The following is a 14252-nucleotide window of genomic DNA, read 5'->3' as shown; positions in this document are numbered from 1 at the left end:
ATTTGGGCTGAGCTATTTTCAAAAATGTAGCCCCTTGGAAAGTCAGCATGATCTAAAAACTGGTTTTTAAACATTTGGGTTTTTTTTATAATAAAGTAAATTAATGCAATGTAATTACAGATTCGTGAAGTATCCTAAAATAGATATATGTATGTTTTCTCTGCTTTATGTCATTTTTTGGTCTTTTCTTAAAACCTAAGGAACTCATTAAAACAAACACTAATTCACAAGAAAATCTGAAATTTTCAAATAAGAAGTCAGAAAAATGCAAATGTTATTTTTCATAATATTACTCTTCTAAAATTACACATATTGCATAATCAATAGTTCATTTAGAGGTATAACTATTTATAATAGCTGTGTGCTGTGTTTGAATAAATGTATTACATTTATACCTCCCATATTTCTGCAACTTCCAATTTTAAACAATTTAACTTATTTGATCATTATCTCCCCCCACCACCACTGGATAATGAAATTTCTTTTTATTCCCAGTGAAAGTGAAGAAAAAAAGTGAAGAAACTTATTTCTCTATTTCATGTCCTTATTTTATTTTGGTTTTTAAAAGGTGCAATCAGCAGAAGTTTTTCGATTTAGGAATTTTAAGTGCTGAGCACCGAGTACTTTTGTCCTTTACCTCCTGAAGCTCTCCATTCCAAATTCTATTGTTAAACTGCGAAAAGAACTATCAGATAGGTCCCTAATGATAGCAAGTTTCCTTCCTTCCTACTTTCTCTCTGTAACTGTAGTATTTGTGTTGAATGAAATTTAATATGTTAGACCCAACTGACAACATTAAGTCCCTATGCAAGTGTCATTACTTGGTGCATAGTACAGTTGACACAATGGACTGTGAAAGGTTCAGAATATAATTTTTCTTCATTGATATTGTCATTAAGCTCTTATATATACAGCAGCAAGGCAATATTTCAGCCAAGATTGGAGGCACTGTATTATCAGCCACTCTTTAAAATGAAGTGGTACTAAGTTCTGTCTAGTGAAATATTTTTCTAACAAATTTACCCCAGAGGATATTCCTAAGCAATAACATTTATGTGGAAACTTATCATGAGTGCCATGATGGGTTTCTGGTTGGTTGGCTTGCCAAACCACTGGAGGGGCTGATAAGCAAATACAGCTGGCCATAGTATACACTCAAGATTAACTTCTGTGAGATGTGATTTAAAATAATTACTCAGGCTCACATTGACCTCATCCTGCTCAGACTTCTTGCTTCACTCTGGAGAGGAGAGCCATTTTCTGCATTTTCCTGGGTTACCACCACATTTCTTTTCTTTAAATTTTATTTATTTCGCAAGAGAGAGAGAGAAAGTGCACACTTGGTGGGGGGGGGAGGGAGAAGGAGACTCCATGCTGAGCAGGGAGCCTGATGAGGGACTCGATCCCAGGACCCTGGGATCATGACCTGAGCCAAAGACGGATGCTTAACCGACTGAGCCACCCAGGCACACACCCACCGTGTTTCATAAAATAGAGGCTAAAAATCTTCAGCTGTGTTCTTAGAGTAACAATGAAAATAGTGATTGCACTAATATCTAAAACTAAATGTCCGTTATGGTTCACACACTGTTCCATGTCCATAAGTTAATTCGCTTAATCCCCACAACAGCCCTAGGAAGTCGGTACCTTATTCCCTTTCTGCAGACAGTGAAACCTAGACACAGTTTAATATTTTGCCCTAGGTCACAGGAGTAATATGCACAAAAGTTGAGATTCTAACCAAAGCATTATGGTACCAAAGGCCAGCGCTTAACCACTATGCTATACTGTAGAATTGGGAAACATTTTTATGCCAGTGATTTTACCAACTTGTTCTGTCGTCTTCATGGTTCTTTCTCTGCTCCTGTTTGTGTGTAGTCAGAGCACCAAAGTCAGGGCTTAGTCCCTGTTTACTAGGGGTATTCATGAATCCAGTTGCAAGCAACAGAAACTAACTCTTACAGAAAAGCAGTGTACTGAAAAGATATTGCATAGCTCACAGTATTGCTAAAAATATTTTAAGAACCACGTTTTTTTGCTTTTGGTTTTGTTTTTTAAGATTTATTTATTTATTTATTTGACAGAGAGAGAGAGATAGCCAACGAGAGAGGGAACACAAGCAGGGGGAGTGGGAGAGGAAGAAGCAGGCTCCCAGTGGAGGAGCCCGATGTGGGGCTTGATCCCAGAACGCCGGGATCACGCCCTGAGCTGAAGGCAGATGCTTAACGACTGAGCCACCCAGGCACCCCTAAGAACCACGTTTTTAAATAATACACAGGAGATAAAAACAAATACATGGTTCCCATCCCACTAACATCAAGCTTTGTTCTGTGACTTTCTTTGGACAGTGGAATGTAAATGGAGTATTTTTACGCCACTTCTGAGAAGCAGCTTTAAAGGGCCTTGCATGATTCTACCATCTCTCTTCTCTCTCATAAACTCAGCATGTCCCATTAGGGAATATTCCTAGAAATAAATTTCTGGAATATCCCAGAAATAAATGCTTATTTTTTTTCACCCCTGAGATTTTGGTTTATTTGTTAAACAACATAATTTAGCTTAAACTGGCTCACGTAGGGTCACTCAGTAGCAAAGAGAACCATGTCCAAAATGATGTGACAGTGTGCATTCAGTGAGAACACTATTTCTTTTCTACAAGGGAAAATGAATTTGAAGGCTGATACGGCTGCCACCTCTATGATTCAACACTAAATCCCAGACTTGGCACCACTGCCATCATTGTCCCCGAAACAGGATTTGCTGTTGCCACAGCAGTCGTGGATTTTACATAGTTCATCTTTCTTCAGTTGCTGATTCAGGGTCTGGGAGAGAGGCATCTGATTACTGGAGTCTAGGACTAGTACTTTTGCTTTAGTCGTGAGGTTATCTAGGAAACAAATATCTGGATTTTTCAGGTTTTATGGTAAGAGAAAGGTTCTTGTCATCAACATGCACACTGAGGAATTGCTCAAATAACAAAGGCAGATGTCTTCACATGCATCAGAACTTCCCAGACATCAAATATCCCAATGAAGGCAGATTGAGTTCCTCTCTCTTTCTTTCCCCTCCCATGCCCCCCATCCCTCCTTTCCTCCCTCTCCTTCTGTCCCTCCCTCTAACCCTAACTCTATCTCTTTCATTGCAATGAGTTTTAATGAAGCTACGATTCTCCACATATATGAATGGATTGTAACAGGAGAAGTAGGAGGAGGACTAAAATTCAGCCCCTGATGAAAGTTATATTGGTCAGTCCAGATTTATCATTAACAAAGCTGAAACAAATACCTTAATTTGAAAACTATACCTATTTCTCACCTTATTCACAATCTATATAAAGGGAAGAGTAATGATAATTAACAAACCTCAAAACCCAACACATTTGTTGTTTGAACAATGAAGTCAAGGGGTTCTAGCTTTTAACTTGGGAGAGGATACATAGAGACAGTCCCCTTTAGAGTTGCTGTTCTATATAGTAGGATGGCCCTGCAGTGTAGAAATGGAATTTTTCTCTGTTTTCATATATGTTTATTTCTGTCAGAAAAAGATCACATAAAATTTATACAAGACACATATACGTAAAACAAAATGTCAGTGTATTAACTGAAAGATTTTCCATTCTGCTCTCATCACAGTTTTTTATGGAACAATCTGTGGTCAAAGATTGCTTGATGTGTCTCATCCCATCAGTTGGGTAGCACAACTTCCATTTGCAAACCAGTCCTCTCTTGCTAATTCCAATTAGAGTGGCTTTCTTAGCTTCTCTTGAGTTACAGATGGCCATGTTTGTAAGATAAACTCAACAAATGATCATCTAAAGTCTGAAGGTCACAGGACTCCAAGAAAGCTTTTGTTTTATTGATAAAAGACCTCACAATATAGGTAGATTTACTCCTTTCCTTTTACTATTGCTTTTAATGCACACGTGTACCTCGGCCACCATTTTGTGAACTTGAAGGACAGCATAAAGAAGAAAAACCAATACATTAGGGACGGTTTATATTGTTTAAGAACTGGCTAACAACATCTACTTCTATGATATGCCTTAATTTAAAAATAAATTTCTTTATATTTCAAGCCATTGTTAGTTATATATTTTGTTAATTGAAACCAAAAGTATTCCCTTTTGATACACATGGCAAGCCTGAAACCATGTGAAATAAAATAAAATGTTATTTTATTAGGAGGGATTTTTTATATGAACTTTGGGAAACTCAGTGAAATAATCCTATCACACAAAATTGAGAATATTTATTTAGAGATAAAATTTCCCCTATAGCTTTATAACCAGTATATTTCTTGAGCAGACAGTATTTAAAGTCCTGTGGCTTTTGTCTCTAAGCTTATTTTCCCATAATTTTATGTTGATCACCAATTGCATGGAAAAATTCACATTTGTAATTAAATTGTTAATTTTTTTCTTAATAGACAGTGTATCTTTTATCTTCAAGGATTGATATTCATTAGTCTCTGATTATAATGACATCTTAGAGTTACTGCTTTGAAAGTCGAAGTCTGTTTTGCAATTAATTAGCTGTTGATCTTAAGCAAGTTATTTGACTAGAGCTCTATGAATCTGTATCTTAAATTATACCTTGTATATTTAATTTTCTAAGTATATGTTGAAGCTTCTCTCGTATTGCAATATCCCAGGCTTCCCTCAAAATAAAAGCATCCTATTTCAATAAATAGTTTACAATATTTTGTTTCTCATAGGTTTTGTTAACTCTTGTCTCCATAATTTTCTCTTTTGAAGGAAAAGGACTTAAAAGAGTATCTACTAAAGAGAAAAAAGATTAAATTGCAATGAATATTATCAAAATTATTTAAAATTATATATGGGTGACACTGTGAGTGACAGTAAAGAGACATCACAGAATTTATGCAAATTATGATTTTTCCTTCTGTCCTCTGTATATCCCCCAAAGACTTAGACATACAAACATTTAGTCAACTTAAGTACTCACTTTCCTCTTAAAAAAGAGGGATCTCTGAAAATAATGCATTAGTGCCATTATCTGTACTAAATGGCATTTAGAGCATAAGGTGCTGTTAACAGAGTTAGGATGATCACATTATTTAGGCTGTTCAGTGCAAAGCATGACTCATGCACATCTGAGATGCTTAGAGGGGACTAGCAGGCTGTTTATGAAATTGATATCTAAATCTAGGTAAAAAATGTGTTTCTATTTCTATCTTGAATATTGTCATTTTGGTTAATGTAGAATTTGTTGGATATTTAGAATTTCAGCTGGCTTTCATTTCTTGGTGGTGAAATAAATAGCTACTCTTTCCTCTCTTAATGTTTATACATATTCAGAACTAAATTATTTAAATTCAATTTTAATGCTTGATAATTTAAGCAGACAAATTAGGCTATTCAGAATTAAGTCTGATTACATGATCATTGAAAGGTAATAATATGCAGCTTGATACAACCCATAAAATAATTCTTTACAAAAGAAGTAAAACTTTAATTACATGTGTATATCATTTCATATTATTATTGAAATTGCTATACTGTCCTTCATATACAGTTCTAATTTAGCTTCGGTCTCATTAAATGTTTCCAATATTCATTTTCTAGTGTTCCTCAATTTTAAATTTGGTTTTTGTCATATATTAGTATTAATGTTATTTAGGCACATATTTATTTTTACCGACCTTATTCCTCAAAGGTATTTAATATTACCATAATGTCCTTTCACAAGGAAATTGAATAATAATCAGAGACCAGAGAAATCATTTGGAACTGTGGTATGGACTGACTTTATTTTTGATGATTGAGTACTAACAGCTTTTAAGCCCTACCACTTCCCCTTCATATTGGTAAAGTTGATAAAGTAAGCCTGGATGTTTTGCTTTTTGTGCTTGTGGGAAGTTCAAAGCATGTGGTCCCTGGCCCAGGTATAATTATCCTCATCCCAGCTCTGCTCCCTGTGAAAGTATAGCCAGTCTCCTTTTGGACCATTTTGGGATATTATCTTGCTTACCTCAAAAAGCCTCAATATGTAAGTGTTAAACATTTTCATACCTTCCTGGTGTGTGTGGCATCGTTAATCTCAATACCTGAGCCAAATGATGAATGGGGTATCCATCCTGTCTTTGTGAGTTGGTTGTAGCAGTTAGCACTGTAAATGCTTTGTCTGGGCACTGATCACCACCACTAGTTATCATTATTCTTTTGCTTTGCTTCACTGCCCAATGGCAAACATGATCTTTGAGTTGTGCTTCTCTGTAGTTGAGTCCTACTGAGGTACTGAGTCCGTACCTCAACACACCTATGTTGGAAGTTTTTATACTTGACATTTAAGGACAGGAGTATGGGACTTGGACCTCCTTAAAGTGGCCCAGAGTTGAATGTCCTGGCCTAGACTAAGGCATTTAAGGACAGGAATGTAGGACTTGCCCTTTAAAGTGGCCCAGAGTTGAGTGTCTTGGTCCAGACTATGGCATTTAAGGACAGGACTATGGGACTTGGACCTCCTTTAAGTGGCCCTGAGTTGAGTGTCCTGGTCCAGACTATGACATTTAAGGACAGAAGTATAGGACTTGGCCCTCTTTAAGGTGGCCCTGAGTTGAGTGTCCTGGTCCAGACTATGACATTTAAGGACAGAAGTATAGGACTTGGCCCTCTTTAAGGTGGCCCTGAGTTGAGTATCCTGGCCCAGACTATGACATTTAAGGATAGGAATATGGGACTTGGCCCTCCTTCAAGTGGCCCAGAGTTGAGTGTCCTGGTCCAGACTATGGCATTTCAGGACAGGAGTATGGGACTTGGACCTCCTTAAAGTGGCCCAGAGTTGAATGTCCTGGCCTAGACTATGGCATTTAAGGACAGGAATGTAGAACTTGCCCTTTAAAGTGGCCCAGAGTTGAGTGTCCTGGTCCAGACTATGGCATTTAAGGACAGGACTATGGGACTTGGACCTCCTTTAAGTGGCCCAGAGTTGAGTGTCCTGGCCGAGACTATGGCATTTAAGGACAGGAGTATGGGACTTGGACCTCCTTAAAGTGGCCCAGAGTTGAATGTCCTGGCCTAGAATATGACATTTAAGGACAGAAGTATAGGACTTGGCCCTCTTTAAGGTGGCTCTGAGTTGAGTATCCTGGCCCAAACTATGACATTTAAGGATAGGAATGTGGGACTTGGCCCTCCTTCAAGTGCCCTAGAATTGAGTGTCCTGGTCCAGACTATGGCATTTAAGGACAGGACTATGGGACTTGGACCTCCTTTAAGTGGCCCAGACTTGAGTGTCCTGGTCCAGACTATGACATTTAAGGACAGAAGTATAGGACTTGGCCCTCTTTAAGGTGGCCCTGAGTTGAGTGTCCTGGCCCAGACTATCTTTGTGTCTTATGTTGAATCATGTATCTCAATTCAGTATAAGCCATGACTGATGCTAGGACTATGAGAACAACTCTTACCCTGTGACTACTGAGTAAATGTCTAAACCAGACATAGGGCCCCATTTTATAGAATACTTAAAGGCAAAATTGATATTCTCTGCTATACCTGGGTACATTGATGGTCGCTTGTGTGGAGGAAAAGTTACCATGTGGCTTGCTGAGGTCACATCCCTAAAAGCAAATGGCTTGTTAGGACCCTACAAAATGCTTCTGCTGTTGCTGCTGCCCATACTTGTATGGCCAAAGAAGATATTGTTATCTTCAGGGTTTTAGGGAAAATACCCATGGTACCCCTGTGACAAAATCGCAGGGTTCATTCAAACTTGATTTGAATTCAGGGTCCTTGATCTCTGTAAAGCAATTGTTGCCACGAGGGAAACCCCTAACCCTGATGATATTGATTTAACACACTCTCGAAGAAGAAACTTCTAAATATGGACAGGCTAGAGAGAATCTCCCCTGCAGTAGTACTGAAGATAGTCCATTCAACTATGGTGATGATGACGATGAAGGAGGAGAAGGAGGGGAAGGAGGATGACAACAACAATAACAACAACAGGAAGAGGGAGGAGGACAAGAAGAGGAAGTTAAAATCATTGCCTGGATATAGAGGAAGGAAACAAAAAAATAAAACAGAGGTCCAAAATTTGACCTATTTGGAAATCCAAAATATGCTAAAATAATTTATAGCAACAACAAAAAAGATAGAATTGCACTGATTGACCTTTATGCCTCTACAATATAGGCTCTGAATTAATCTTCTGAAATGTACCAACTGGCAAACCTTAAGTCTTAATTGATACTAGGGCTCAAGTTACATTTATACCTGAGATTCCACTAAATTTTAATAAGGTGCCCCCTGTTCTCTTGGAGGAGTTACCAAATATAAAAGTCTCACTTTAACCATTGAAACTGTTGCCTTGCCTAAAATTCCCTATGGTCATTACACCTATTGTCCTAAAATATCCCATAATGAGCATGGCCATTCTGACCCAATGAGTAGTACATTTAAATAGATAAATCTTGTTACCTCTCAATCAGCCTGACAAAATGGGATCTGCCATACACTTCCCTCTGCCACCTCCCCCCACCCAGTTAAAATAGTTAACATAATCCAATATAAATTAAAACAGGCCTTTACAGACTGAAACCCATTATACAAAGCCTATTTTGACAAGCAATAGTTTTCCTGACAATTTCTTCATTTAACATTGGCCTGATCTTAAACTTGGAATGAATGAATGGAGACTCATTATAGGTTACAGCAACTATTATATTGTGGTTTCCCCCATTAAGATACTCATGTCCAATATTATTGAATATACTGACTCCATCCAATCAGAAACTGGTAAATACTTTGCAATCATAAATTTGGCTAATATTTTCCATTCACTGACTATTTCAATAGCTTGTCAGCTGCAGGTTGCCTTTAAGTTCAAAGAAACACAATTAGCTGACTACGCATGGAGTACCTCAATAGCCTGCCATCTCACACAATCTTTATAGGAAAAAATTTAACCCCATTCAGCTTTCTCCAAGAGCACAGGTATGACATCACATCAATGACATCATTCTCTAAGGATTCATTTGACAAACTCATTCAGGGCACACAAAAAATCACAAAGGAGTTTTTCTAAAAGGACATGAGTCATTGACCCACCCCTCGTACAAGGCCGTACCAGAGGTCAAATTCCTAAAAATTATTGATCAGTCAAGTGTTGCTCCATCCTTGACACTATCAAGAAAGAAATATTTGTCTGCTCAGTACAACAATGTTAACATGAGCCAAACATCTTTTAGGCCTTCTCAATTTATAAATTTTACTTAAATCCATTTATGCTGGTATGTGCAAAACCATCCATTTTGAATGAGGAACCTTACTATAAAAGTCTCTAGAATCAATCCAAATTGCAGTATAATTGGCACTCCCTGTAATGTCTCCCAGGCACTCCTTCACTGTAGATAACTTAGCAACCTCCTCAAATGCCTCCTCTGGATCAACCAGGATGGCAACAAATTTCCTTTGGACTTCTGGAACATAAAGTTCCCATGGACTTGTGTGGTACCTGCCATTAGAGCATCTGCTGTTGGCTGCATATGGAGCCTACCTAGGTTCTAAGCTCATAGCTAGCTACTCGTCATGCCTTAGGTCATAAAAGCAGCACCCTGTAAGCTTGGTTCAACCACCAAAGTTTCTCTGATAAAATGAAAAATGTATCTACAAGATAGAACTAAATGTGGGTCCTCTGACGTGTTCTGGATGCAGGGGGAATGGCATTCTTATCTCTAGTCCATTGTCAGATACATGGTGCCAGAGGAGGTCACTCTCTCTCCCACCCCTCTGCCTGGATAGCCCTTTGGTATTGAATGAATGAATAGCATCGAAGGCAATTTTTGTACTTTATGTTTGGCAGCAACATTCTCATACATGATGGAGCTTGCTGGAAAGCTGCTGGTTTTCATCCCTTAACAAAGAGTATCTCTGATCAACAATGAAACCCAAAGGCTAGCACTATTGACTGTATTTCAGACAGTGATCTTAGCACTAGATTGGCCCCATCTGTATGTTTTATGGACTCTGACCATTTTCAATTGTCTGGCTATCTGGTTCAGTCAGTGGCCGCAACAATTCTTATCCGATATTGCTGCCTTTGGGAAAAAGAGTTCTTAGAAATTCTTGACTCACAGACACTCAAAATAAAATTCAAGGTCCCTCTTGTCTTTGTCCATACTAAAATCACTATGCAAGGCCGCATCATTATACTTCTCAATTTCTTCTGAGTTTAGACGTTATTGACAGTGAAGAGGGTACTAATTTTACTTCTCAAAGTATGTGTTGTTGGGGTCTTAAATAAGACATGCAATGGAACTTTACCTCCCTGTCAGCATTGGGCCACAGGTCTTACAGGGCAAAAACATGCATTAAACAGTTTCAAATTCAGTTAAATGAAACTTTGCATGTGTTAGTTATCAAACATTGTGATGAATTGTAATAAAGAGTGCAACTCCTTTCTTGATGTTTTATGGTTGACAGCTTTTAAGCCCTACCACTCCCTGTTCACCTTCTCCTCCACATCTGAGTAATCTTATAAGGTAGACTGGATGCTCTCTCCTTTGGCACCAATGGCAGGTTCAAACCATTCAAGCCATACAAGGTTTGTGAGAAACCTCTCTCTGGGCCCATCCTAACCACCAGGAAAGAGGAGCCCATCTCCTTTCCTCACTCCCCAAAGTCATTTTGGGGCCAATTTTGGATGCCACACTGCTTTTCCCAGAAAGACTTATTATGTCATTAATGTTTTTTACACCCTATTGGTGTATATGTGGCATCTGGCGGCATCTTGACATTGAACTAAGTTTTGATTAGGGTGATTGATCCTGCTTTTATGGAGTGGCAACAACAGAAATACTGTGCATCAAATGTCATTCTTTCTATTTGTGCAAAGAAAAAACAAAATCGGTTTCCTCAAAAATATCTAAGGCAGAAACCACAGTGGTTATCTGATTATCACAATTGCAAAGAGTACGTATTATTGAAACTGATTACTGCTATAGATGAATATTTTTGCCCAAAGAGACAAAATAAGTTGTTTAATAACAAAAACAACAACAAAAGAGTTTTTGTTCTTGTGCTGATCCACAAAAAGTATGGTCAGAAGAGAAGAAAGTTTGCTGGTGTCTTGTTCTACGTTATTAAAATGGTTGACTTTTAATGCTTACTTTGGTTCTAAGTGCATTATAAAAAAGTTTGAAAGCATTCATTTTTCCCTCCCCAATTATTGTAATGAGTACAAGTAATGATACTAGTACAACAATCACTTCTATTAATATATTTCTGATCCTTAGAAGTAAGCATATCATTTGCATGTCTATATTTAGAAACATTTCCATCCACCAGCTAATCATTAATCAACCAGTACCCATTAGAGCTTGACAGCAAAAAAGAAAGAAAAAAAAAGTCAAATGAAATTTGTTTTTAACAATGGAGAAAACACAATGAAGACTGCAAGGTTAAAACCATGTTTTAGCAGTAACTAGAATGTTTTGATTCACAAACTGGGGTGAGACTAATGCCTCCACCCCCACTCAAAGAGTCTCAAAGTGCAATGATCAGTGCCATTTCCCAGTTCTTTCTCTCTTCTCCTAATATGTCCAGGACTGTGTGGATGCTTTGTAGTGTCCCCAAAGATAGCTCTGCTGTTTTATGTCTGATCTTGATGAGAAAGGAACTCAGATGAACTAACAGGATTCCTCAGTTTTTTCTCAAAGCTGTTTATTCTAGATTAAGCCCTTTCTTCAAACTTCTTGTACTACACCAAAGTTCTAAAGCTGAATCCCATAAGAACTTCAGAAATTTGTTTTCTGTTGTACTGTTGGTCATGCTGTTATAGCTGCCACAGCAGTTGTAACTTATAATCACATATGCAAGATGAAGTCCTTGGGCAGGTTTCACACTCAGGCCAGTTCCTCCACTTCTAGGTGAAATGTTGCTCAGACTATAGGAGTTTTTCAAGATGTGAAATAATATAAATTCCCTCACTTCAGAATGATGTTCAGCCAAGTGGTACCCCATGCCAAACTGACTTAGAATCCTAATATTAACAAAAACCAAAACCTGGATTTGCTCACACTGCCATATTTTCAAAGTAAAGGCTGTCCACTGAATGGCTTAGGTGAGCTCTCTGACCCAAAATAACCATCTTGTTCTCTACTCAGTGCAGTAGCAGTCCTGCCTGTCCCATCTCTTTTCCCAGAGTGATCTATTTTCTTAATTATATGGGCCTATTATCCTTCCCACCATAGTGGGATTGTAATAACCTAGAATCTCAGGAAGAAATGATGGAAATATATAGTCTTCAACTCCAAGGAGATCTCATATCTCTTCAAAATTCTCCATGATAACCTGAGACATTTTGATCTCCTTTAATAAAAAATTTAAAAAATGTTAACAGTAGTGCATTCAGTGCATAGGCATCTAAAACACCATGCATTTGGGGCCCCTGGGTGGCTCAGGGTTAAGTGTCCAACTCTTGATTTCAGCTCAGATCATGATTCAGAGTCAAGAGATTAAGCCCCACATTGGGCTCCACATTCAGCAGAGAATATCCTTAAGATTCTGTCTGTTCCTCTGCCCCCTCCCCCACTCTCTCTCTAAAGTAAATAAATCTTTTTAAAAAAAGTTAACACCATCAATTCAACTGGATTCCACTTTCCAACCATATTATAGAATGCCTCAAAAATAGGCAATTAAGGATATTGTTTATACACTGAAATTGTTAGCATGGACTTTTGACTTCTGAAAATATTTTGTTATCAGTCTTTGTCATTTATTAAGTAAATAGAAAAAAAACATTTTTTCTCACTTTTTATGGCTATATTCTCTAGGAAACAGCAATTCGTTTGCAAAATTTCTAAACATTCTTAATTACCTACAAATTGTCTAGATTCCAGACTAGGAGGTAAAATGAATTTTCATAAAGCCAATATTATAGACCGTATGATACTTGAGGAAAAATTAATTTGCCTTTTTTGGTGGCAATACATATATTAAAAAGTCTATATCACCTACACATGTAAGACAGTCAACAAAATTGAATTCAATGAAAAATATCCAGTTAAAGTCATTTTTTTTTCTGTTTACCTTATATCAGCTGTCTTTAACTGTTTAACTTACATGCATGTTATGCAGTAGACTGCTTCAGAGCATGTTATGAGTGAAATACCTTTAGTAATCTTATTTTCCCATCATTGTTGTGTGAGGTGACTGAAAAGAAAAATCTGACCTTTTAGTCAAACAGAGCACTATAAGTTAGAATTAGGAGTACCATGTAGTCTGTAACACCATCGTTCTCAAACTATGATTATAGATATATTAGAAGCTTGTATATTTTTAATACCCTAGAAGTTTAAGATTATAACTAAGAGCCACACCCACAGGAAACATTGTTATTAGATAGTTTGCATGCAAGACAGAGTTGATCAGAAACGAATACTTGATGAAATATTTTCAAACATGGCCCGTGTTTCTCTAAGTTTTTCAAATCTAATATCTACTCTGTATTTAACTTATTTCTGCATTCTTAGAAAATAAAACTATTTTGCTATTATGATCATATGCAATAAAGTGTTATACATTTTGGCACATCTTTTTGGTAACATTCTTAGTATTATAAATATTATTGCATATATATACACACATGCATTTTGTGTCTTTATACTTTTACCTATAAAATTATAAATTTTAGTGAAAATATATATTCCGAGTAAAACAAAATAACACTGCCAAGTTTTTCTATTTATTTCTTCAGATAGAATTCTATTAGTAATATTTTAGTATTTGTGCCTTCATTCATGCTGTGTGCATAGCCTGTCTCTACTCATTCTATTTCAGTGTCTGCTCCTCTGTGAAAATTTCCCCAAGATCAGAATATTGTGTTCTTTTTAGTTATCTTGTTGTGGACATGCCTATAAATCATAGTGTGAACCATGGACTATGGTTCGTTCAGCTTTAAATTCCTCACATTAATCAATACACTAGTTCACTGCCCATAGTAAATAATTCCTAATAGTTGAGTTGAAATCAGAGCCAATGGTACAAATGTTTTAAGGTTGTCTTAAAGTTGAACGGGGTAAACAGCATTTCTGTAGAAGGGGTCATTGCAATTGCATTTCAGTTTTAAATGGGACTCTCATAAACATAAGAATGTATTTTGCCTCACTGGTTTATCTTCATTGGTCAGGAAAAAATTGTAGATGGTAGGCGGTAACAACAGTTACTGATAGAATCTGCATATAATTTTAGCTCCTTATTCTAAATTGAACAGAAGTTTTTATAAGGCTCAATA

Source organism: Ursus americanus, chromosome 17, assembly GCF_024610735.1.
Source record: "Ursus americanus isolate L20-20 chromosome 17, mUrsAme1.1.p, whole genome shotgun sequence".
Lineage (NCBI taxonomy): Eukaryota > Metazoa > Chordata > Mammalia > Carnivora > Ursidae > Ursus > Ursus americanus.
This window is presented reverse-complemented; position numbering follows the sequence as displayed.